Source organism: Onychomys torridus, chromosome 13, assembly GCF_903995425.1.
Source record: "Onychomys torridus chromosome 13, mOncTor1.1, whole genome shotgun sequence".
Lineage (NCBI taxonomy): Eukaryota > Metazoa > Chordata > Mammalia > Rodentia > Cricetidae > Onychomys > Onychomys torridus.
The window spans coordinates 64,387,344-64,414,561 of NC_050455.1; the positions used below are offsets into that span (position 1 = coordinate 64,387,344).

The window sequence follows — 27,218 nt, forward strand, 5'->3', positions numbered from 1 at the left end:
TGCATCAGAGAGCATTGAACGATCCCCATTGGCTGGGGCCTCTTCCTTCTTGCTCCATAATATCCATCTCTCTAGAAATACATCCAGGGGAGTGTTTTAAATTTTTCCGTATGGGCAACAGCTGCTGTTTTTGCAGGCTGTCATCTATTTCATTGTTATTTTTCCGACTTTATTTTTAAACAGTATAATGTGGAGCGCCGCAACACTGCTCACAGGACAGATGGAGAGCACATCCAAACAGACTACAAAGCCGCCCTAACGGAAGACACAGGGGTGGGAGAGGAAAGCCAGACTGCCAGATTGCAGGCAAACAAGTGTCAGTAAATCACACATGAAATGGGGAGGGAAGACCAAATAAGGAAGTGGTACCGGAAGTGATCCTTTTTCAACCTCAAGTCTTAAAATGAAGTGGGTGAGGTAAGGTCCACAGGGTCTCCAGAGCCGGCCAGGGAGCCAGAATGTGGCCAATGAGAAGCGCTGACCAAACTCTGTGGGGGCAGTCGACACATTCTGCCTGGTATTGGTGGAGATGCCCAGGAGCTTGCAAGTTAATAAGCTGCAAAGCCACAGCACTCTTGCTCAGTAAGGCCCCACCCAGGCCAGGGGTCAGCAGAGATGTGTCTCTGCCCTATCCCCTGGGGAATAAGAAGTTGAGGTAACTGAGTCTGTACATCTCCGTTTTTCAAAAGGAAAATAAAATTCACTTCACCAGCTTCTTCTGCTGTAGTCCAGACTTGATGCAAAGCAGGGACAGACTGCTGTGGTCCCCAGTGTCTGTCTGTGGTCAGGTCCCTATGGAGGCAGCTTAGCACCATGGCCCAGGGAACCCACTCTCACCTCTTTGTCACCTCAGAGTGGGTGGATATTGGTGAAGTTGCCATAGTATTTGGGGAGCTGCCCCTTGGGCATTATTAGCCTTGTGATTAGAATTCTGTTCTGTTCCAAGACTCCTGAGCACAAGGCAGGCCATGGAGGCCAGCTGTCTACCCTCATTGAAATCTGCTGGTGTGGTATTTGTCTATCCTGTCCCTAATTGTGACCCTGTCTATCCTCATTAAACCCTCCAACATATATACCTTTTTGATAAAGTGTCCAAATCTTCAATGTTTAACACACTGAATTTGTACATAGATAAACATTCTCAGAATCAAACCATAACCATGTTCTAAATTGGACTTGCCATTCCAGACAGCTCCCTCTTGCCTCTTAGAAGTCAATCCCCTCTCCATAGTGACTATCCTGACTTCTTTACGAAACAACAGCTTCTGTTTTGAACATGCTATAAGTGGGGTCCCATCATATTCATCTGTTTTGTATTTCCCTGACAACACACCCTTAAGACATATACATACACACTGTAGACCATGCTGGGGCTCACTCTTCTTACTACAGGATTCATGGTGTGCAACCATGACACATTTTTTTTTCTGCCAGTTCTATTGTTGATGGACATTTGGGTCACATCTCACTCGAGACTCTTGTGCTAAAAGCTCCCATGAAGACATTTACTGATGGTTTTCTTATGTGTGTACGTAAATATCTTTCCTACTGCTTCATACATGTGGACTTGCTGGGTTGTATGTGGCACACGTCTCTAGGGCTTCTATAAGTGATGCCAAATATGCTTTGAAGTAGGTGTGTTGATTGACACTCTTCCTGGGAGTTAGAGAGTCCCAGGTGCTGCACACCCTCACCAGCCTTGATACTTTAGTTTGCTTTTTTGGCCACGGCGTGCTATGTCACTGTGGCCCCGCTGTTTTGTGTCTGCACAGTTGTATGCTTATGGGGCACTCTGCTATCCTCTTTTGTGAAAAGCCTGTTCAAACATTCCCTGTTTTTAAATCAACGGCTGTTTGACGTCTTTCTTGGTATCTCTGGATGAGTTCTTTGCCATCAACATTTTCTCACTGCCTGGCTTTCTTTTATTTTTTTAATCTTGTCTTTTAATGAACAGACATTCTTAATTTAAATGAAGCCCAATTTATCAGTCTTTTTGCTGATAGCTAATGCTTTTCCTGGGCTGCTAAGGGACTTTCTCTCCCATTCAAGGTCTTGGATATATTCTCCAAGGTTTCTCTTGCAGCTTTATTATCTTGTTTAGGCTTACATTCCCTCTCAAATTAATTTTTCTTGAGCATAAAGTAGAGCTCAATGTTTAATGTAGACATCCAACTGGCTCAGCACTGCTCACTGCAAACCCATCCTTTCCCGCTGGAGTGAGGTGGAGCCTTCATTCTAAGTCACCATGAATGTGTCTATTTCTGTGTCTTCTTCCAGAAGTCCCTTGTCTGCCCATTCTGTAGCTTTATGGCAGAAGTATTGTCATCTGATCATGTCGGCTCTGTTCTTGGTTACCACCTTAGGTAACCCATGTCCTTTGAAGTGTCATATAGTTTTAGAATCATGTGTCAGATCCTCCACACATGTACAGACACATGCACGTGCACCCTGGCATAAATCTGGGGTTTTGATAAGCATTACACTGAATCTACAGATCAGATTGGAGGAAATAGACATATTATCACCACTTTCAACCTGTGAAATTATATTTCCATCATTTATTTAAGTCGTTGATTTATCACGGTGTTGTTTCGTATTTCTCAGTGAAAGCTGTGCCCATATTTCATTGGATTTATTGCTTGAGTGTTTACTAAGAGAATGTGATGAAAAGTGGCATTTTTTTCAGTTTTATCTTCCATGTGTTTGTCACTACTTGTCTTAGTTATTGTCCTTGTTGCTATGACAGGATCCTTGACAAAAGCAATGTAAGGAAGGAGACATTTACTCTGGCTGAGTGCCATGGCGGTACAGCCCATCTTAGCGAGGAAGGTATGGTGGCTGGAATGGGTCGACTCATGGTGACCAGAGCTTATCGTGGCAGCTTGTCACACAACACCAGTCAGGAAGCAGATAGCTCATCTGGCATCAGAGGTGAGCTATCCTTCAAGGTTGCACTTGGAAGCCTCTGTAAGCTAGGATCTGTGTTCCAAAGTTCCCATCCACAACCTTCCCAAATAGTGGCATTAGCTGGGGGCCTAGTGTTCGAACACAAGAGCCTGGGGATATGGCAGGGATGGGGTAAAGGTGTCCTGGGAGTAGAAAGAGGTACCAGCCTTTCTAAATTTTGCTCTCAGAGGGCTTGACAGTCCTCCATGGTCTGCTGAAGGGTCATAGACAGGCACAGTAAGGGTGGGGCCTGGCAACATAAAAGACCAAATGGACATAGACTTTGGCAGACTTAGGGGCAGTCTGCAGCCCCCTATGGATGTAAGGCAGGGGTTATCCTATCCTTGAACTTCCTCCTCTGTCTTGAGATGTAGGTGCCAGCCCCAAGGAACTCCAGGTCATTGAATACCCTTGATCTTCTGGGGGCAGAGGCTGCAGGAGAGAGTGCTACTGGAGGAACCAGGTTCTGCTTTGGGTTCTTAGTCTTGTTGATAAGAGAATTTAGAAACAGACACCAAGGGAACCTTGAGAACAATTTTATTAGAGTTTGGGAGAAAAGCAACAGGGCAGGCAGGCTGGAAATCCCAGCATCCTCCAGGAAGAGGGAGAGGGGGAGAAAATCATGCCTTTTAAAAACAGGCTGGAGGTCAGTAAAACAGTGAGAAAGCCCAGAGTCTTAGAGAAAGCATGTTTGGGCGTTTGGTCCGCATCTGAAAAAGTCATAAAGAGGAGGCAACGGAAGGCTATGTCTAGAGCTGAGTTCAGAGGGTTCCGAGCCTAGGACAAAGGATCGCACCGGATACACATGCCTAGAGATAGAATCAGTTTATGATGAAAGGGAAAGCCAGGCACTCCCGAGGTGGAAGTGGGCTACTGAGACAGGGGAAATCCCTGAGATGTAGAAGACATTTACGCTCCACCGGCCCTTCTCAGGTTCGTACAGCCTGGACTTGGCTGGCCCTTGCTCCATTCTTTACACGCGGCCTAGGTGAGGAGGTGCTCCAGTCTTCTCTGTCAGCTGGCTTCTGTCACCTGTTCATCCTGATGACTCCGTCTCTAGTCTCTACTCTGTCGCCACCAGAGGGTATCCAGCAAGTCATTTTCCACGCTGACCAGGCAGTGCTGATGCCAACCGTCCTGCCATCTGTCCCCTTCCAAGGCCTGAGCTTGGCAGGAGCAAGGAGAGATGGAAGGAAGCACTCAGTCACCAAGGGCTCCTGGAGGGACACACCCTCCACTACTGAGGGCCTGACAGAGGGTCCCACTCACTCCAGTGCAGCTAATCTCATCCCACACCTACTCCTGGCCCAGCTCCTTTCTCTGCCCAAGCCAGGCAGGCCTCTCTCACCTGCAATGTCCTGAATGGTCTCTCTGCCTCTGTAAACACTGCTCAGCCTTCTGCACTGCCGACTTGTGTCTAAGTGGAGGACAAAGTTTCCTCCCGCCCCCATTCCTGGGCACTTACAGAGGGGTCCAACGCCCTAGTGAGGTAAGGAAGTGCCTCCAGCTCTCAGCTCTCCTCTGACCTGCTGTGTGTGAACCGTGGTGAACTTCTAGGAAGAATAGAAGAGGGTGCTAATGTGTCGTCTCAGAAGGCGCAGGGCCTGGGGTTAGAGAACCACTTCTCATTTATGCTGTGGTTGTGTGTCTGCAGGTGCCATATTCAATTATTTGCCTTTTCATGTGTCTGGGATATTTCAGAACAATCTTTTCTTAAAGGAAGAGGTGCTCAGGGCCACCTTTGATGGCGGGGAGAGAAGCCTGGGAAAGGCATGCCTCTTAAGGATATGTAAAAGGAGGACAGGATTCTAGCAACGAGATGGAAGGAAGTATGTGGAAATCTGAATCCTGAGTCCCTGGGACCCCAGGGGCTTACCAGAGCATGGTCAGGCCAGGCCAGAGCCAGGGTGTCATCGTGGGCATGGGCAACAGAAAAACGTATCAGCTTTACAAGGCCGCAAGAGAATCCCCTCCTATGTGGTTCAGCAGCTCCCCAAGTTTCAACCCCCAGCTATGGCTTTGTTTCCAAAGTTTTTTTCAGGGGAAGGGTGGGAATTCCCTTCATGAGAATTGTTCTCATGTTTAAAGCCTAATTCAGGCATAGAAGACCCGTGGGTTCTCCGAGTCTGGCTTCTGAAGGATGGGGACCTTAGCTGTCCCTGGGAACCGAGGACACTTACGGGGAAGTGGTCACTGGAATTGACTAGAATAGCGATGCTTTTCTTGGCTCGTGAGACTTGGGGTGTTTGGATGCTTGTCTCCAACCTGGCCTGGGAAGGAGCCTGCGCCTGCCCAGGTGCAAAGCCCTCACCATGCATTGCTGTGCCCTGGATCTGCTCTGGGCTTGCAGAGGTGAGTCCTGATACGCACTACTGTTCTCTGCCTCTTGCCACTGTAGAGTCACACACTGATAATTCTCCCCCAGCATCTGGCACCACATCTGCCTTCAGACAATGGGAGGGGACTTTCCCACAGAGGCCCCACCCACTTTCTATGGAAGAGTTTTGCAATGTCCCTCAGGGTGCTCTAAATCCACCTGCTGCACCACCCCCACCTCCACTCCCACCCGCCAAGTGGCTGGGACCACGGGCACCTGTCCCTGCACCTGACTTATGCCCCTACTTTCGTTGCTCCTATACAGAATCTGGGCTCAGCTGAGACTAAATCCTGAGGCTTTGGATCATGCCTCTGCAGGGACATGACATGTCTACTGCTTATCTGACTGAGGTGGTTTTGCAAACAATAATTCATTTCCTGCTGAAGGACACCTTTCTGCTGGGGGATTCATCGGGTCTCATTTTCTTTCTTTTCTTTTCTTTCTTTTTTTTTTCTTCTTCTCATATATTACATCCAGACTGCAGTTTCCCCTTCCTGCTCGGGCTCACCCTACCCCCCTCCCCCGTCTCCCCCAGATCCACCCTTCCTCTGTCTCCCCTCAGAAAAGAGCAGGCCTCCCAGGGACATCAACCAAACATGGTAGATTCTATCAAATCACAGCTGGATGGGGTCTTGTCTTCTTTATGAGGAAATGGTGATAGCAGGCCAGGGATCCCAGGTGTGTGGGGTCAGATGTCCCATCTGTGTCCTGCTTGGGGAGGCACATGGGTCGGTGTTGGTTAGCTTTGCCTTCTTCATCTTGCTGGGGTATGGTTGCACACACAACAGCCACACATGGCTAGTTATGGAGTTTCTGACATAGGACCATGAACGTGACCAGTCCAGGGATGTGATCCACCTCTGACCTGTTCACTTGAGGGTTTCTTGGGGGACACTGCAGGTCCAGGGTGTCCCTCTTTGCTGTGGATGAGTCCCTGATGACAGTACTTGGTTAAGCTGGTAGAAGTGTGGCTGTGGGCTGGCAATGCCCGTGGTGCATGCTAGAAGGCTCTGCCTGCCTCATAGAAGGCAGTGTGCGTCCTGAGGAAAGGAGAGGCCTATGGACTTCAAATGTCACGAACTGGATGGCCAGTCAGAAATGGGCAGCATAGCATGTGACAAACCCTAACAAGAGCTCCCAAAGGCTCATGGAAGTCTTCAGCTTTAATGTGGGGAAGTGGTCATAGGCACTCGTCTTTGGCTTTTTTCCCCCTTTTTATCTTTTTTTTTTAAAACAAAGTTTTTCAAAATATAGTCCAAGCTTTGAACTTGAGATCCTCTTGCCAATCTCTGGTGGAGAGATTGCTGTGCTAACCATGCCTGCCTGACTGTGTCTCATTCTTTTTTTTTTTTTTTTTTTTTTGAGACAGGATTTCTCTGTGGTTTTGGTGCCTGTCCTGGATCTTCCTCTGTAGACCAGGCTGTCCTCGAACTCACAGAGATCTGCCTGGCTCTGCCTCCCGAGTGCTGGGATTAAAGGCGTGCGCCACCACCACACGGCTCTGTGTCTCATTCTTAAACATGTTTGATGGTCAAGGACCACCTGATAGTTTCAGAAATAAGAAAAGGCAGAGATGGAGGCAGGGAGGGAGGAGAAAGCAAATGAACAGGGAAGTCACCATCCAAGGCTGGAGGAAAACTTCCAAACTGCAATGGGGGTCTCCCCAGAGGTACCAGAAGATGTTGTTGCCATGAAATGAGACCAGAGGTCATAAAAGGGTTATTAAAAGTCCATGGACAGATGATAGGGACATGCACACAGAAAGGCAGACGTTCAAGTTGCCGTGGAAGGTTTGTGAGTTGGAACTGAAGGATTCTGTCAGAACATGACGGTACCAATGTGGAGACAGGAAAAGAAAAACTGAGTAAAGGTCAGTGCAGTGTGGCCAGCTGGAGGAGCCCTGTCCTGAAGAAGAAAGACACACATGGGAAGTATCAGAGATGTTTTAGAAGAGGCCCCAGGCCTGGCTTCCAGATTGCCTGGGCAGACCTGCCAAGAGACACCTAGAAGACCAGAGGGCAGTGCCTTCAACCTGTCTGGCCTGCTCTATCCTGGCTGTTCACTTCCAAACCAAGGCACCAGGCAGAGAGCAGGAGAAGCAAGCCATTGCAGACAGAGTGGTCTCAATGTGGTGTGCCCACCAGTCCTTCCCAAGGCTACACCAGGAAGATGAGTACTGGATACAAGAGTGGAGGGTGTGGTAATCAGACACGCTCACCTCCCCAACTCAGAGCCCATGAAAAAGGCAGGTTTCAGGGCAAAAGGCCCTTCCAGTTACACATGGTGTGTAAGCTGCCTGCGAATCAGCAGCCCAAGGTGGCAAGAGGGCCCTGGATTCCATGGACACCGGGATAACCACTTGGCCTTCATGAGCAAGAGGAGATTGAGAGAGCAGTAGAGAGTATACACCGTGGCAAGTGGGGCTCCTGTAGCCACTTCCTTTGTGGTGCTTGGGGGAACAGCACCAGAAACTGGCGTTCAGAGGTCTGGCGGAGAATTCCCTGGTGAAGGTGCCCGAGGCAAAGCAACACTTAGTCAAGATAGAGTGAAGGATGGGAACACCAGATTGGACGGCTCCAGAAAATCCCCAAGGAGCTGACTGATTCCAAAGGGATTTTACAGGCCTCGGGGCAGCTTCTGTAGGAGTAGGTGCTTATAGAACCATTTTTAATGCTAGAGAAAATGTAAGTGTTACAAGGAAGGAAACATTTCATGGGACTCACCCACCGGCAGTACCTGCATGGGTGCACTACTGTGAACATCGCTGGCTGATTTCATGAAAACATGGGAAATGGCATAGTCAGGAACCATTTGACTGAGGTAGGGTAGGGATAAAATGGAGAGAAGGCACGCTGCCGTGGTGGGACACTGAGGGTGATGTGAGACAACTTGGAACTGGAACCCACCATGTTGTGATCTGTACCGTGTCCCCTCTGTCTTGCTCCGGCAAGAGCAAATTGTTGTCCAAGCTACTGTTCTGTGGCATTTTGTTATAGCATCCCTAGCTGACAAATACACTATGTTATATAGAAATAGTCCAGCCAAGAGCACAAGGCATAGCTAGAACAGTTGAGAGAGGTCACCTCTAGGATTGGGGTTCAGTGTGGGGAGAGCTAGAGTAAAGGCTACCTATTTTCATTAATTTTTGCTGCTTTCTATTTTTCAAAGCATTCGTATGCATTTGGATGTTAACTAAGTCGCTAAAAATGGGGGTAGGGTGGGGAAGGCATTTTATTGACTTAGGTGGATGAGAAATGCAAAAGCAGAATTATGAAGTCTTCAGTTCCTTTTTTCTGTGGCCTCTTCAGTGTGGTCCCCGAGGCTCCTGTTGATAACAAAAAGGCTGTCACAGTTCCAGCCCTTGCAGGCCCCTCCCACATTATCAGTGATGGCGTCTTCTCCAGAAGCCCCTAGAAAATATGTCTTTGAATCTCATGATAAACTTAAGATGAACTGATTGGTCTAACTTAACCATGACCTACCCCTGGAGCACACTGGCTACAAGGGGGTGAGGGAAGGTAACTGAGAGGGACATTACGATGATCTGACTGAGAGGAAAGGAGGAGAAATGGTCGGCGGCTTCAAACAGCAAGTCCACTGTGGACGTGTTCTGGTGAGCATTTCCCTCCCCCAGGAGCTGCCAGTGCCTGGCAACACTGGCTGGTTGGTGCGCTGGTTAGAAGGCAGTTAGGCTGACTGTGTAATCCATGAGCCAAGGAGAGCTTCTCATATGAAGAAAATGACTCTGTTGGGGGTGAGGAGGCATAGTGTCCCACAGGATAAGGGATTTGGGAATTTGAAGAACTAAAAACCCAGAGGAGCCCATAGCAGCATTTTAGAAGAAGTGTGTAATGCTGGGCATAACTTGGACATCTAGACGGCAAGACTGAAGGACTTGTGGATGGCTCACTTGACCTCCTCCCTCCCAACTCTTACTGAATACACCTGGAATGGCGTGAGTGGAGAGTCCTCTGGGAGAGATACCCACTGGTCAAGAGAGGGCTGCATCACGCTGTCATTTGTCACTGAAGCTGCGGAGTTCATTGGAAAGACCCTGGCAGATAGTTTCCTGGGGGTGGCTCTTTAGTGAGGCAGGGCTGGGCAGAGTGCACAGGGAGGGGGGGGAGCCCTCTCAGCAAGCACAGCTGGAGCTGGGAGGAGGGTTCCCCAGGTACAAGGAGGCCCCAGAGAATTAACCTTCATCTCAGCTGCAATGAACCACCTTGCCAGATCTACCAGCATCCCCCACTCCCCGTGACTGATACCTCCAGCTGGAGGAGCGCTCGGATCAGGCAGGCTGCTATCCAAAACTTGCCCACGTCTGCTCCCAGCAGCTGAGCCCAGGGCCTCCCTGGAACAGCTGGCCTGGCGCCCAAACCTGTTTATGCCAGTGAAACTTGCTATTGTAATTATGCAATTTAATTAAATAGTATACAAATCACTTAAATACTGCTGCAAAAGAAAAGTTGCTTCTGTGAAAACTGAATTGAAGCTTTGAAGAGAATGAAAAAAAAACTGGTCATTTAAAAAATAGATACATATTGTTGAGTTAGAGGTAAAATAATGAAAGCTTGGGGAGATGTTAAAAAAAAAAACTTGGACTTTTTATTCACATTTTTTTTTTTTTGGTTTAGTTTCTGTTTTTCGTGCGACTGGTTCTCATGTAGCCCAGGCTGGCCTCCAACTTTCTATGTAACTGAGGGTGACTTTGAAGTTCTGATCTTTGTTGTACCGCCCGAGTGCTGGGATTCCAGATGTGAAGTACCATGCTCAGTTTACCAGATGCTTGAACCCTGGCCCTCGTGCAATGCTAGGCAAGCACTCTACCAACCGAGATTGACTCCAGGTGACTTTGTAAGAATATGTAATCCTTCATCCCACTAGAAAATAGAATACTGAAATCAGAAACTGTAGGCAATACTGTTTGAGTGTCCCTTACTTATAAAAGATGACAGGCATGATGCGATCCAGGAGACACAAGGTTAGTTAGAGGCATCATCAATCTGGAGAGCTCGGTTATTGGCTGTGGAGTGTCCTTGTTGGGCTCGGTGTTAAGAGGCTTCAGGTGACTGACCAGCTGTACCAGCTAGCCACTGACTTTTACCCATTGGGTTCAGCCTAGTATGAGTAAACCTCCTCCAAGCCACATGGGGTTAGCTGGGTAGGCTCCTTAGTACTGGCTGAATTGGAAGTAGACGCAGGGAAGCAGGAAGCAGAGGGTGGCTTCTGCCTAGCCCAGTTCCTCTGCCTCTCCTAGAGGTTTCCTTGGGTCCAAAAGCCAGCCCCACATCATCCTTCCCCAGATGGTTAGCAGAGGTGGAGTGGTGACTTCATAGACTCCCGGATCTGCCTGCTTAGAGCTGAAGCCTGTGTGCCCTCTGCTCCTGAGACCTGGTGACCCATAGTTTTAACTGTGGCTCTTTCCACCTCTGCATCTCTACTCAGCAGCTCTGCTTGTACCCACATTTGGATCTTCCCCATCCTTCCCCACTCTAGAGCCTATCTGCTACCTCAGAAACTCGGGGTCAGGAAGAGAGGAACAAGCATTCCAGAGGCCAAATGCTAGTCCGTTTCCTCTTGATCTGCGGGAGAGATGGCCACACGTGTTCAGAAACCCATGCTCATGAGACGGGGGTGCTCATAGAGTATTCTAGAAATGTATTCAGGTAGCATTAGGGAGAGCCTTTGGAGTATACCGAGGCAGGCCGTGTTTCTTCTGGGCCGGTGACAGTACTGGTGACTTCATGATGGTTTCCACTGACACACCATCTCCTGTTTGGAGGACAGAATGGCAGCCCCAGGAAGAGCCCTGAGCTTTTCCAGGTCCCAGAGGTGGGTGGTACTGGTGGGGGCCACACATGGATGGTTGGCATAGCTAAGCCACCTTTTACCTGCTACCCTGGGTGGCCTTCACCAGTGTCCCCTCGCACTCTGAGAAGTGGCCCGCTATATGCATATGTGATCCCCTTCTGAAACTACACTGCATGTTGGGTAGAATCCAGTTCTGAGGGGTCAGGTAAGGTGGGCACTTCAAAGCAGCTGTCTCCCAGCAACACTTCAGCACCTCAGCTGGAGGAGCCCTGCCCTCTCTACCCCTGTGTGTGCCCTAGGCTCCTCTTCACTCGGATGGATCCTAAAGTGTAGGGTTCGGAAAACGCGGCTTTCCCTTCCACCTGGAAGGATGCTTTTGCTCTGAGAGGAAAAGTGATTGACTGTCACACCGGACACCAAGTGGAGATAGAACTTTCTGGAAAGTAGGTTGAGATGGAGGAAGGAGTAACAGGACACAGACCCTGGGAAATGAGACAAAGATAAAAAAAAGGTCAGAGAGATCACCAAAGCCAGAGCTGCTTGGACCCACATCACCCAACACATCTCGTGCTGTGTGAGCTCAGAGTAGCCAGGCAGCTTCCCCCCACCCAGCCCGATGCCTCCTCTGCAGTCCCACAGGCCACGGGACCAGGCAGGGCTAGGGTCACCGCCAGGGGACCCCACAGTCATGATCATAAACAGCATTCCTTGGAGACCTGGACTTGGACACAGAGAGCCTGCTGGGCTGCTTGAGTGAGCAGGACTCCTCAAACCTCACCCGGCAGGGGAAACATGGAGATGGGCTGGCCCGGGAGACACATGATGTTACTGCACGTAAGTAACTTCCTTCCTTCGTATCCAAACTTTTCCTTTCCCAAACTTAAACTGCCATTCAGTGTGATAACACTGACTACCCCTTGCTTGCTGGCAGGGATCGATGGGGTGTGGGAGGGTCTAAATAGTCTTTCCTCTTTCTCTCAACAGCCCCAGGCCTCATCTGCTGGGATTCAGTTTTACTCAGTCCAGGAATACACCTCTCTGAGGCCAGAAAAAAATGGGGTGTGCGTGACTGAGCAGAAAGCAGGGTCGGGGGGCACCCTGACCAGGGATCGTAGATTACACCTTTGTTCCTTAAACAGTCTGCCTGCCCCTTGCCTCCACTCCCACACCTAGGTTCTGTTGTTGATCTAGCTCTGTTAGCTGTTCCTTTCTCAGGGCCATTTTAAGATTCCAGGCCAAAGTCATTGAGACTCTAAAGAGCCATCATCACCCAAAGCAAGGATAGAAGGAGGACTCAGTGGCCTGAGAGGGCCATGCCCAGCCCCTCTCCACCACATACCACCCTCATTGATTCAGAAGGAACCAAACCAGCCTCACACCACGTGGACTATGTGGGATGGCTTAGACCCCAGCGTTCCCTTTACAGCCACTTGGGTAGAAGGCCCCCATGTATGCAAAATTTGAGATGAAGTCCAGAGGACACCCAGTAGGCCTCTTTCTCCTCACTTCTTGCCCAACTTCCCAGAGTTAAGATGGTGAACAGAGGCCAGGGCTTTCAAACCACCATCCACTGGGCTCATGAGCTCCCAGTAGCATCCCTCTTGGTGCATTTGCTCTGTGGGTTTTGACAAATATGAACATACAGAAAAGGTCTCACTGTCCCTGAAACCCTCTGTACCCTCTATGTTCCTCCCTCCCTCCCACAGTCCCTAGTAACCATGACCTTTGGGTTTGCTCCCTTTCCCAGAATGCAGCGCAGTTGCCTTCTGGTTAGGTTAGCTCCTTTATGCTTCTCAGCTTCTTCCTTGTCTTCTCACAGCTGATAGCTCATTTCTCATCAGCAGATATGAGTCTGCTGTCTGGACTGGCTACATATCTATCCATCTGCTTCCTGAAGGGTGTGTGGGTGTCTTCTGTATAAAGAAACATTGGCATGCAGGTCTTTCTGCGGGTGCACATTTCCAGCTCATGTGGTGGGTGCCTGAGACTGTGGCTGCTGATCTCGCCTCTGCGGGAACTATGGGAGTGGCTACTGAAAGTCTAATGCACAGAGACGTTAAATAACTTACCCAAGGTCACACAAATGGCTAGTGGCAGTTGTCTGGTCTAAACCACAAGATGTCACAGCTTCTGGAGCTGCAGACCCTGCCATAGGGACAGTTGTCTAAGAGAACTTCTGTGGCCTCTGGCACTCCACACTTGTTCCTAAATGGTGTGTGCCTGTGTTATGCACCTTCTAGCATCAAAGGCACGCTTGTCCCTGCTGATCAGCTGCTAACGCTTGTCACGGGAGGGGAAAATCAGCAGAACATGGCTTGAATTTGAACTCACCACCCAAGTCCGTGGCGGTGAGCTTGTGAATGGAGCTCTGGTCTGGTCTTCAGTGTGGCTTGGAGCTTTTGTCCTCATTGTGCTGAGGGGATTTTAGGAGCTGAGTGGGGAGGGGGAGGGATTTGCCAGACTCCTCTGAGCACGGATTTCTCTCCTCTAAAAAAAAAAAAAAAAATCCAACAGCAACTCCAAAACAATACCAGTTTTGTGTTGCATGCCAATTGTCTGTGTTCTGCCATTTCCTTAAGGACACAGATGTCAAATTTGCACTGGTTGACCCCCAGACTCCACACAGTCTTCCCAGGACAGGGGTCTTCAGGACAGGCTAAAGGGTGGGGGGCCCAGGCTGTGTCTTCAGGGGGCTCTGCACCATGCCCAGCCCTGGAAAGGCACATCTTGTTTCTCTTGGAAAGGGCCAATGAGGCAAAGGTCATGGCACAAGCTTTCTGAGAGGAGTGTGGCTAGAACCTGCCTTCTTATGACTGCATCCCTGGCAGGAAGCAGGCCTTGGACTCAATGAACGGGCTGAAGCTAATTCACCTGCCTGGAAGGTGCACGGGACCAGACTAAACCACAGAGCATCGGCCAAATGGTAGCTAAGTTAACATCAGTGTTAACTCCACTCTTCATCTCTCTTTAATTTACAGTGCATCTTACTGCCACTGAAAGCCACGAGTGTTCCAGAAGTAGAAACCTGCGTGTTTGTGACAGACACAGGCTTCCCATCCTTCCCTTTGTCTGTCTGCACCAGGACAGAGGGAAGCAATTACAATGACCAGGAAACAGAGCCATGAGAGAAAACCACAGTCATCAGCCCCGTCTCTCTCTCCCTGGGATGGCAGACTGCAGCCAGAGCTCTCTGTTCACTTCCATTTCATCTGGCCTGTCTGGGAGAGGCTGAGCATCAGTTCTGCTGCAGCCAGCCTTGACAGACAGGGCCACTGGTTACAGAGCCAAGGGCTGGAGGGCTGGAGCCTAGACGATGCCCTTTGGCCTGTTTCCAGCCATTCCTGGAGATTCAGGAAAACAAGTCATTAGTCTGGAGGACTTTAATGATCAAATGGGAGCCAGGAGAAGCGAGGTCATAAGCTTGAAAGCACCAGGGCCAGTGTCCGGGAAGACAGTGAAATGACTGCAAACCTTGTCTTGTCCAAAGAGGGACATGGCTGGCACCTTGTCCCCAGATAGTGGTGTCTAGCACTAGGGCAATGTCGGGTTAGAGTGTGTAGCTTGGAAGGTTACTAGCCGCCTTCGTCATTCTCATTTCCAGCCATAATTTTATTATCTGTTTGAGTTGGAAGCATCTTCTGGATCATGCCCCATTTATCGACAGGGAGGCAGAGAAAGCTTGTCCAGAGCAGTGGTCGGTCTCCTCCCATCTCTCCTTAGAATCCCTCCTCCTTCTTCTTCCTTCTTTTTTCTCCCCCTGTAACACTCTGTTTTAAGGATTATAGCACCTTCCAGGAAAAAAAAAATCTAGGACACTGAAAAAAATTACCTATACTGTTTATTCATTCTAGCCTGGAGAAGCCATTCGCTGTAGTGACCCTTCCAAATTAATCAGACCTGTAAATACTCATCTGCGGGCTGCCTGGGGAGAAGCACCTTCTTCCAGCCACTGGTGGCAGCTGCTAGCGGGTTCTACCTGGAGTCCTGAGTTTCAGGGCTGCTCAGCACAGCCTGCAGACCTGCTCCATGCCAGGCATCCCCTCAAAAGGAGGCAGAGGAGCCCAGGAGCTCTTGGAATGGGGATGTGTGGTCCTGAGGCAGGCACAGGCCCTTGGTTTTGGTCCAGGGCTTCCCTGGGAGGGGCACCACTCAGACTAGAATGCAAAGCAAGACTGATGCAGTCAGTGCAGGCTGCAGCAAACAGCAACACTGGAGGGGTCTGGAATCTGGAAGACTCCTGACGGATGTGGGATTTGATGTGAGCCCAGAAGAGTGGGCCGAGGTACAGAGGGCAGGCAAAGGGGAAATGCACTGGGACCCTGTCCTTAGGGAAGTGGTTCTCAACCTTCTTAAGGCTGCAACCCTTTAATATAGTTCCTCATGTTGTGGTGACCTCCTGCCATAAAATTATTTTCATTGTTACTTCATAACTGTATTTTTGATACTGTTATGAATCATAATGTAAATGTCCATGCCTTCCAATGGTCTTAGGTGACCCCTATGAAAAGGTCATTCCACTCCCAAAGGGTCACGACCCACAGGTTGAGAACCACTTCCTCAGAGGGCCGCAGATGCTCTATGCAGATGTGCAGAAGGACTCAGCCTCTCAGCAGGTAGGCCCTGGGTGCAGCCTCATGGCACAGGCCCATGCTTGTCAGCTGCCCTGAGCAGTGTGGCCACCACTACCATGTTCAAGCTCGAGAAGGACATGGGCCACTCTGATTTCCAAGATGAAGATTGACTCAAGCCCTGAAGAACCTCATGAGCTCTGCACCAGTGTTACAGATGGATTTTCCAAAATTGAAACAGAATGTGTGTGTGTGTGTGTTACTTAGCATTTTAGTCACTTTTGGGTGTGCAGTTCAATGGCATTAAGTTTGTCATTAAGTACATTGCTGTGTATTCATCCCCATTAGAGCTCGCTCTCCTCTTCCTTACCTGGGACTCTGCTCATACTGCCGCTACTAGCTCGGCCATTCCTGTCAACCCTCCCTCATGCCCTCCCCACACTTCCCCATACCTTTTGTCTCAACAAATGGAACTAGTCTGGACTTGTCAAGGAAAGGGAATTATGCAGAAATGGTCTTTCTGTGACTGGCCTTGGGGTTTTTTCCACAGTATAGATGTATAAGAATTTCTTTCTTTTTGAGGGGTGAATGATATTCTCCATATGACTGTACCTTCCACATTTTATTATTCACTCGGTAAATGTGTTAGAGACTTGGGCTGCCTCTGTCTTTGGCTATTGGGAATGAGTCTGTTTTGAACATGGCGCACAATGGCATTCAAGCGGTCAACCTGAGCTCCGGCTGTGACTCCAAAGGGCCTTCCTTCACTTCTCACCCTGAAATACATCAGTTGTGTGGTATTTGTCTCCTTTACCAAGTTCTTCCTTTACCTTCTAAAATGTATTTAAGTGTGACATGGTCTAGTCCCAGCACCTCAGAGGCAGGGGCAGGAAGTGTACCCAGGAGTTTGAGGCCAGCCTGACCTGCATAGTGAGTTCCAGGCTAAAGGCTAAACAGTGCTACAGTGAGACTCTGTCTCCAAAAAAAAGAGAGAGGAGGGGGGGAGGGGGAGAGGGGAGAGGGGGGGAGAGAGAGAGAGAAAGGAAATGGTATTTAGCCATGTTTGAAAAAATCCAAGAAAATTCACTTTCAAGCTTCTTTTCCTCTGAAATCGTCCCTCCCCTGTTCCCCCCAAAATTGAGGTGCAAGTCAGCAGAACCAGAGGGCACCCCGTCTTGAGGCCTCCCTACCTCCTCGCATTAATTGCCCAAACTTACATTACAACGCATTTCAGCAGTGACACGCTCAGGCAGAAGGCAGGAGAATTCACAGTTCAGGTTAGCGTCGTCATTAACTCAAGTCTTTGGTGTCAACTCCCTCCCACAGCGGAGCGTCCCTGCGTGGCCTCGCAGTCAACCTCCCCGATGCATTTTCTGGCCTTTGTTGGTTTGTGTCAGCTCTTGAACATTATTTAAATGTAGTTTGGGGTCCATGAATGCAATTACCATTGTGTTATTATTCAGAGGCAGATTGTTAAGATGCAGGCAGCTGTACAAGGAGATGCCCTGTGCTGTGAGGTCCAATTTAGGAGGGCCTTCTGAGCCCGCGCGCACCGTTGCTAGGCAACCCCATGCTACAGAAGTGGAGGCCTCGCTGGCTCCGGAGTGGGAAGAAGCCCAGTGCCTTCAGGGAATTGGAGGCAGTGGTCAATCGTAGACTGGCAGGGCGCCGGGAGCGGGAGGAGGCGGCGTGGGCAGAGCCTACAGGCCTGCAGGGGTGGGGGCGCCCACCCAACAGAACATGGTGTTCCCAGGGAGGGGAGGGGAGTGCTGCAGGAAGGAACGTGTGGAGAAGGTGTGGAGCCTGAGGCCAGCCAGGAAAGCTTGAAGGATATCCAGAGCAGATGCTAATGCGCTTCTCCCTGCCTGTCCCTCTCTTTGCAGGAAATGAGCGGGTTTGCAGAAAAACTGGTGGCCTGAGATTGAAGCCTAAGGAGTCGGTGCTTGTGAGTATGAATTTTGCTTGTTGAGTTTTGTGGTTTTAACAATGTTTCTGGGAATTGGGCAGTTTCCCTGCTAAGGGCAGGAACTGTGTGACCTGGGTGGAACTGACTTTGGATTCTTCTGGAAGGTCCCTCTTACTGGGCAGGGCTGGTCCCAAGCACATAAGGCATCAAGTTGAAAGAGGATGCCCTGAACCCTGCTCTGCCCTCTAAGTAGAGAACACCCCTGGGGGCTTCCCAGACTGAACTCCGTGGCTGTGGATCTGTGAGTGGGCAGTGTGGGACTACCCCGCCACACCGAGAAGCTGGGTCTGCCCTGTGCTAAGTTTGCTGTTTGGGTGTCCCTGTTGGAACACTTCTTTCACACGCCACAGAACAGTGTGCTCAACCCAGAGCAGCGAGTCAAACTAATCCTGTCATCAGTGTGGGAAGACATGCATGAGACAAAGAACCTTCTAGAAGGGCACATGGACCTGCTCTGGCTCCCGTGGCACAGAAAGAGACTCCAGTGATGGGGAGTGGTCAGGGAGAACCCTCTGGGGAACGGCAGCCTTAATATGGGCTGTAGGGGAGGGAGGAAGGCAGAGCAGAGGCCTCACCAGGGAATACATTGAGGCCTTTGTGAAGGGCAGCACAGGCCGAGAGGGGTCTGATGGGTGGAGGAGAGGTTGCTGAGGTTGGGCAAGGTGCTGAGGGCCCAGAATGGCTCCGTGAAGGGTCTAGATGTGAATGAAGAACCAGCATGCAGTGAAGTATCCCTCACCTGTGTAAATAAAAGTAAATTTCGCCCAGTTTGTCTGCTGTTCCATTATGTGCAGATAACTGTGTGGATTTTTTTTTTTTTAAACAAAACTTGAGACTGACCTTGAGATCAGCACATATTAACACTGGATAGATACAGGAAACCCATGTTTGAGATCTTCCCTAGGCCTTAGAACATGTCTCTCAAATACACACAGAGCCATCTGTAGACAGCCGCAACTAAGGGCCACTACCACCCATGAAGCCAGCACTGGGGACACACTAAGCTTTAAGTGGACTGTCACCAAGATTGTGCTTGTTCTCCTGGAGAGCCAATGGTGCCCAGACTGAGGGACAACTGAAATCTATGTATCTAACAAATGCAAGCTAGCAGGAGGGACTGGCTATTTGGAAATGCCAATAAAAGTATTTACAGAGCATTAGCTGTTTACACACATTTTACAGTCTTGCCTCTCAAGAGTGTCACAGGGATTCCAGGTATTCCTCTTGTAAAACTAGAAAAACTGATACTGGCTAAAAATGTGCGCAGGTTCACTGAGCTGATATGGAGCACTTCTGAAACATTCACCCCAACCTGCTGCTGCAGGAAACTGGATCTCTCTGATTAAGAAGCAGGTCCAGCTGGGGCTGCCTGTAACCCCATTGGAGAAGCAGAGTAATGATGATCGCATGGTCCCCAGGTCCTATTGTCTGGATTCTCTTCTTTCTAAGGCAAGTGTATTGTGTCTCTGGCTTTCAAAGGCAATACATTAGCCCAGTGGTCTCTGATAGGAAGGATGGACAGTGGTTATTCTGCTGTCCCCAAAGCAGAAGGCCACGTGCACATCTAACACTAGGTGCTAGTCTATTAACATGAGAGGGCTCCATATGCAGCTATTGGTGAACAACCTGTTAGAGTTTCCTGGGAATGGAGCCTGAGATGGTATGAGGCCGATGTGACACATTAATAGAGAACACTTGCCAGGGAGACAGGGCAGCAAGGGTGAGAGCCAGGCTCTCATCAAGGATATATGCTAGGGTGAGTCTCCTCGGTTCCATATACAGCACTGTGGTGATGTATGGGTTGGAGACAAGGCTCAGGACTTATATATCCCATTACTCCTCAGCCATTTATAGAGTGTGACCACTTCTGTGACATCACCTGAGTAAAGAGCCAGGAGTCCAGAGACTTTCCCAGTCAAAAGCCTCGTGCTATACACTCAGCAGCTGGGTAGGCATTTGCTGGAAGGTAAAGAGCACCTGGGCCTGACACTCGTGGCATCTACTTCCATGCCTAATTAGCATCTCTGTTGTAAAGACAGCCACGTGTCACAGACACTTGACTTGGCAGTCATCTTGACTACCACTACTTTTGTGTTTTAGAAGCATACGCTGGAGATAATGTGAGATAGTGATACTGAAGAAGCAGCCTCTAATAGTGATGTTTATCTGTACTGAAAATGTGTGTTTTTATTAACTGAAGTCTTATTCTTGATTGGTGATAGTCTCGTGGTTCTTAATTGGAAAGTACTAGAAGGTCTCCAGTAAGCAGCCCCTTCCCAATCCCTAGCCCCCAGCCTCTATTCTCCTAGAGATACCCAATGTTATTACAGTTGTGTGTTGCTTTTCACATCGACAACAGCATGATTTAGGCGCCCAAGTCTGGTTACTTTAGCGCCATATTGAGCAATACCACCTTCTTGTGACTTGGACTCAGCCATTGGAGCTATTTCAGAAGGGCCAAACTGAAATGACCCTTTTCTTTGGAGAGGAAACTGTTCTCTCTGGAGGATGCCTCAAATTATACATGCTTTGTAGATGTTCCAAACTCCTTAGAATTTCTTCTGTGATAAGTGATATGACAAGTGATATGCGGTATGACAGTCACTCTCTAATTGCAATAATTGTTTAAAGCAAACCATACAGTTTGAGAATGCTGTACTAAAGCTCTTGGAATTCCCAACCCTTTAGAATAACGTATTATTTCTCCAAACTCATTATTTAGTGCAAATCACTGAGGCATTGCTGCACACATTACCTGCCGTCGTTTGCGTCTTGTTTAATGGCTTCCTGTTGTTCCCAGAGTGCACAGGGATGAACTGCATTGTCGGCACCTTGTGATTTCCTTGGGTGAGGTGATTTGAGCTTAGTCTGGAGGCACAGTTGGTCAGGGATGGGGTGGGCTCCTTTACTTCCCTGTGGTAGGAAGCTCTAACATAGTATTGAGGCCATCTGTCAGCAAAATGGCCCAGATCTCCACCATGTGATGGGCTAATATGAGAAACCTGTATAGCCCTGTCACAGCTGGACTGGTTCGTGTGTCCTTATTCCTACACCACTGGATCCCAGACCCTTTGCTCACTGCACACCTGTCTTCTGAATTAGGTCTGATGGGTTTGGGCTAATGCTTATGAATACTCACATAGCAGTTACTTGTGTTCTTGTTGATCTAGCCTGTGTGTTTCTCCCTTGCAGTCAAACTCTCTGCTCTTAGTTCACCCCCCACCCCTGGTATATTCTCTAAATTACAAGAAATCTTCTAACTTGAACATGGCCTGTCCTAGCCCCAAGAGGGATTTTGGTGGCACCCCCTTAAAGACTTGAAAAAAAAATCTCATTTCCGTCCAAGAAATTGAATCATTATCTAGATTGAAATAATATCTTTCCTCAACCTGCAACAAGATAAAGGATCAAATTGGTGGAGTTTCCTTATCACTGCAGTTTGCAGGACACAGAATAATGGCCTGTTACTGCCTCTGGCGGGTGGGTTCTGTAATACAGAGCCCATGGTGGCTCCTGACCTGCTTTGCATGGCTCAGTGTCCATGGCGATGTAAGACAATGCCGTTAATGACAAGTGCCATTATATGAAAAGGAGTAGTGTGGGGCCCAGAACAGCCTGAGCAATGTTCTACCCTATGGTAGCTGTACCCTGGCAGACAGCACTCGTGTATGTGGGAGCCAGCAAAAAAAAGGTGCACATTCTTATTCTTCCAGAGTGTGGGTGTGCCAAAGCCCTAGGCTAAGCTTCGAGAGCTGCAGTTGGAGTGAAGAGGTGACAATCTGAGAAGGTGGACTAGACCGTGCTTACACTGGTAGACAGACCAGCTGTGGACAGACCACCTACGGACATCCCAGGGAGAGAGCCGAAAGATAGTCAGGCTTCCGATCTCATTCACCGCTGTTATGGGCCAGCTCTGATCCCTTGCACTTCAAGCTCCTCCTTTTTCAGAGGAGGGTGGCACCAAGGAGGGCATCAGGAGAAAGAGTCGAAGTCATGTTTACACGTAGTCCATGCTCCTGGCTGTTCCCCTCCGCCCTTCCTGCTCCACTAGCTGAAGAGGCTTTGCCAATCCCAGGGCTAGTCCTGCAGGTGTCAAAACGTGGATGCAAGCAAGGACGCTTTTCTCACACTGCTCAGCCCCATGCACTCCTGCATCCAAAAATAAGTTCCTAGCCAGGTGGTGGTGCACACACCTTTAATCCCAGCACTCAGGAGGCAAAAAACAGGTGGATCTCTGTGAGTTCAAGGCCAGCCTGGTCTACAAAGTGAGTTCCGGGACAGCCAGGGCCACACAGAGAAACCTTGTCTAAAAAAAAAAAAAAAAAAAAAAAAAAAAAAAAAAAATTTAAAAAGAGAGAAGAAAAGCTTCCTTAGCATCTGTGAATAAGGCCAGACTTTCTCATCCGGCTGGCCCCATGGCCTGGCCTCCCTCTGACAGTATGGAAGTGGTTAAGGAACACCAGTGTCCGACTGTGGAGGGCTTTCCTTGCACCAGCACTGTTCTAATGCGTTTGCAGACTTGATCCATGCATGCAACTGTGTACTTTAGAAGTGTTTAGCATCCGCCTTTAATGGCAGAGGCACAGAAAGGCTAATTAACTTTTCCCGAGAGTCACTAAGTGGTAGAGTAGGATCTGAATGAAGCCGAGTGGTCTGCTTGAAACCTTTTCAGACTCAAACTATCAGGGCTAAACAATGTGAAACCACCGGGGCTCTCATCAGACCCTCCACCATAATCCTATTGCAGAGAACAACAATAATAACAGTCAGGGAACAAGAATAACAGCCACGTGTCTGTGATGTCCCAGGAGGCCACAGCGGCGAGAGGTTGAAGGATGATCTGTCTAGTCAAGGTGCCTACTCATGGGTGCGGGTAGCTGAGGTATAGCCTTTAGATTGTGTCTTCTGAGGCTATTCTCAGCTAGCCTGCCCACCCTCTGACCCAACGCCCAGCTTCCTGCAGATATCACCTCTCAAGGCCCTCGGGGCTGTGCTACCTAGCTGCCTGGGTCTCCTGGGAAAGGACACCATCCTCCAGCCTCACCCGGTGTCCCTTCCTTCCCCTTCCTCCCCAGCCAGGTGTAAGTGACATGAAAGTGCCTATCAGCAGAATCTTGTCTTCAAGAGAAGTGCTGGCCTGTCAGCGAGCATGCCTGATTGCCATGGTAATCACCAGCAGAATGGAATGATTTCATAATACATTTTCATCTGAAACAGGAACAGGTGTGCGGGGCGGGGGTGTGTGTGGAGAATCAACATTGATCAACAAGACCAGTCTAGGGAGATTAATAGCGAACTTAGGGTTGCTCAGGGAAATGAAGGGAAGAGAGACATATGCTGGCTTGTAGTCAGTATCCTTCCAGCTTGACCTCTGACCTTTCCTTGACCCTCACTCTGTTCCTATCACCCAGATCTCTGAGACTTTCTGTTCTTCTTTGTGCTTTTCTGTCTTCACTGTCCTCACCATGCTTGCCCCCCACACACCCCATCCATCCCACCTCCCTGAGAAGCAGCCCTAGGCCCACCAGCCTGACCCTGGGAGTCCCGCCTCTACCAGCTACCTGCAGCCTCGTGACAACACTTGCTCCTCAGCTCACTGAAAAATCCCCTAACATGCATGTGTCTAGTCTGTGACCCAGGCCACCTGGCACAAAGCCCTGCTCAGCCATCCTCACTTGGGGAACCCTCATGAGCTAGTCGCTCCACAGGACCAGCAAAGCCCTTCACTGGCCACGGCCTTACAATCATCCTATGACCTAGTGATGGCCTGGGCTCCAAATGGGAAAAGCTGATTCTTCACACTGGACTGTAATTTATCTGCATTATGTCATGCCTTACAGAGACAGGGCTGCAAAGGAGAGCCAGAACACTGTCCAGCAGTTTTGATTTTTAAACAAGGTCTCTGGTCTCTATCTACTTATTTCTAAATCACTGCTGGCCTTGGATGTGAGAGTCCACCCTCCTGGGACCAGGAAGGCCATCCTGGCTGCTCTCTTGCTGCCTTGAGGGGCTCCAGTACCGAGCAAGTTGGAGGCCACCTCACTGGTGAGTCCTGGCACAGTGGGGCATGCTGTTAGCTCCACTGTTTTGTCTTGGAGCTGACAGTGTCTCTGGCACAGGGCAGGAGACAGAATGGGCCTGACAGTACCATCCCATCAAAGGCCCTCTCTGCTTTCAAACAGATAATGCAGCAGAGAAGTTTCCAGGCCTGCTCTAAGGACACGGCAGGCACTAGCTAATATCTTGATTTTAATAGATGAATAATAAGAAGCTCCAAGTGTCTCTCAGAACCAATTTTGAAGGACATGCTCAGCCACGTGCCCACACCCTTGTTGAATCTGATTCCTAAAGCACTCCCAACCAAGAGTTTGGCCCAGAAGAAAGGTTTTCCTCCCCCACCTTTGCTCTCTTGTCAATCTTTGCGGCTTCCCGGTGAACAGTAAGTCATGAAAAGATGAAGTCGGAAAGCAGTGCTCCTCAGAGGGAGGCCTGGAGTGGCAGCCTGGGCATTTGTTGGGTAGCACACACTGTCTTCCATGTGGATCTCCTCACCTAGGCTGCTGCACAGATATCCACATATTCCTATGGGAAGGAGTGGACATCCACAGGTGTCCGTCTGCGTCAGGGCATCAGGAACCCAATGGCATGCTCAGAGTGGACTCTATGAAAGGAGTTGAGGTCAGAGACCAGTGAAGGTGTGGAGGGATTCATGAGACCCAGGAAAGCCACCAGGAGTTAAAATGGGGTTCTGTCTGTCCTGGGACAGAAGAGGTGAGCAGGGAGAGGCATACTGCCAGGAGTGTCAGGAAGGGTATGAGGAGGAGCCTCCTTCCCTGGGCTGTGGTGTCTAATCCAAGAACAGAGCCAGCCGGAAGAAAGTGAGACAAGGCATTAAACATCTTACCCTCGCTCTGGCCTCTGCTGCTTTCTTCCTTATTGCGAATCAACAGGAAGCTCCCATGATTGTGGCCTGCCTTTGGGGGCAAAGTGTCTACTGGAGGAGGGTGATGAGCAGGGCAGAAGGACACAGGGAATACAGCCCAACATACCTGCCCCTAAATGATGGGCCAGAAGACACCATACCCAGAGGCCTCAGCAGGGCAAGCCTGGCCTAGGACCAATTTAAAGGCCTCCAGGAGAACTCCAGGCCCCCAAAGAGAGAGAAGAGAGCAAGCAAGCCTGTTTTCAGGTGATCGTACCTGCCCCTTCTTTTTAGGAGGAACTTGGGAGCAATGGTACTGGTACAGTACCATGGTGCTTCTCTTGGGAGAAGCAGTGGGGTATCAATGAATCCAAACTGGAATGCCTCATTGTGTCCTTCCATGAAGGAGCCCATAGTGAGGATTCAAGTACCCTTGCAGAGGCCCACAGAGGCCAGGGCAGCCTTGAAGCAAATCAACCCCCCCAAAAAAGCATGTTGCCAGTGGGAACCAGTGTAGGTCAAGGCCAGAGTGCAAGGGCCTGCATTCCTAAGGGTTGGCAGAGGCCCACAGCCCCAAAATGGAGCTTTGCCAGGTGGAAGCCGGCCAAAGGCCATCCCTGAACAGGTCCTTGTTCTGGGATCCCAAGTGCTTCTGGGAAAGGTAGACAATTCTCAACTATGACCATGAACACATCTGATGAAACGCAATGCTGCCAAGTAAAATCTGGCAGTGGGTGGGGCCACCCTTCCTTGACCTGGCCTGAGCTCGGTACTTGCAGGTATGATGGCTTTTTAAAAATTGCCCAAGTGCCCTTAAGTGAGCATCACCCCACAGAAGTAGGGGCAGAGACCCCGAGAGTGGCCATTTCTCCAAGGCCACATGTCCAACCAGACTAGCTCAAATCTAGAACTGTCCCCTAGCTGAGGACAGCCTGCTCCTAAATGAAGGAGTGCCTTACTAAGGTTGGGACATACATATATATATATTTTTTTTTTATTGAGCTGAGGACCGATCCCAGGGCCTTGTGCTTGCTAGGCAAGCGCTTTACCACTGAGCTAAATCCTCAACCCACATTTATATATTTTTAAACCTAGAAATAATTTAAGTTACAGAAGAATGGGCTAAAAATAAGAATAGTCCCTTTGTATCCTTATGTCCCAGATGTTTACTGTGTCGTCTATATCATGTCTACCATTTACACACACACACACACACACACACTTGGATGTACAATCATGCATAATTTCTAGACCATAGGAGGATATGGTAAATATGCCACAGCCCTTCATAGCCCTAACCTGCCCAGCATGTGTGTGTAATAGAAGGCCCATCCCCTGCTGAATGAAGCCACACTTAGTGTGGACATACACTCTTGCCTAACCCGCCAGGTACTTCATTATTGTCAGATAATACTTTTTTGTTTTGTTTTGTTTTTGTTTTTCGAGACAGGGTTTCTCTGTGTAGCTTTGCGCCTTTCCTGAGACTCACTTGGTAGCCCAGGCTGGCCTCGAACTCACAGAGATCTGCCTGGCACTGCCTCCTGAGTGCTGGGATTAAAGGCGTGCGCCACCACCACCTGGCCAACATTTTTATAGACTTTGTTTTTTATGACATTGACATCTTTGAAGACTATGACGCCCTCACTTTTGATCAATGAAATTCCCCCATTTAATCTAATGTTTCTTTGTGATTAGATCCAGGTTGTGTTTTGGGTCAGAATCCTGCACAGCTCCCATCTTTCTGGGTGATTTTGTTTGTGTGTTTGTTTTGAGACAGTGTCTTTCCATGCAGCCCAGGCTGGCCACAGAATCTCAATCCTCCTGCCTCTGCCTCCCAGCACAGGCCCTCTTCTTGGAGAATGCCATGTAGACACACTCAGGAGCCTTCTTCCTGCTGAGGATGACTTTGGCTCCCTTTCTAGCTATCATCCAATTTCCCATTATGTAACTCTTGCCTTCTCCCATTTCTCATTGCGATAGGATGAGGCAGCAGTCTGCCGGAAGTCATTCTCTCCTACGTCCATTCACCCACACATTTCCAGTTTGCCCTGGATTTCCAGTTCCTAGTTTTCCTCCTTTCTTACCCAAAGGGTAGTACATCGGATGTACTTTTTTAAATCTTCATTCATTCAGTAGTAGCTGGTGGACCACACTTCACACTAGTTCCCAGAGGGCTTCCTCACTGTCTCTCAGCTGTGAACTCCTCCACTGTGGGTAGATACTCTGGCTTATTCGCTGCGCTCTTACGTGTGACAACATAGGCAGTGTGTCCTGCGCACTGCACTGAGATATTAAGCCACCATGCCTGTGACAGGTCTCTTCTGTTTGGAATGTACCTTCAGGGTCTGTTTCTAGGAATCAGATTGTGGTTTTCTCAGTGTCCCTTGATCTCCCCCAGAGCGGTGCCGTCCTGCATCCTCACCCACCTGCTTCTCTCCAACAAGAAGTGCCACCCATTCCTGGAACTTTGGCCAATCTCCTGACCATGAAACAGCATCTTACTGTTGTTTTGACTTTCATCTCCCTATGAATGGAAGTTGAATGTATTTTCCTATGTTTAAGGATGATTTTAATATCTTTTTTGTGTAAATTTTCTGCTTGTATCTTTTGCCCATTTTCCTTTGCTTA

General features: G+C 49.2%; 1 protein-coding gene across 1 annotated transcript in view; it reads left to right on the plus strand.

Moving 5' to 3' along the window:
* Positions 1-27,218, plus strand: part of Zbtb7c (zinc finger and BTB domain containing 7C) — a 256,160-nt gene that overhangs the window by 105,510 nt on the left and 123,432 nt on the right. The window contains exon 2 of the mRNA XM_036205282.1: positions 17,586-17,647. The gene's annotated coding sequence lies outside the window, so the exon portion shown is untranslated. The remainder of the gene's footprint in view (positions 1-17,585; positions 17,648-27,218) is intronic.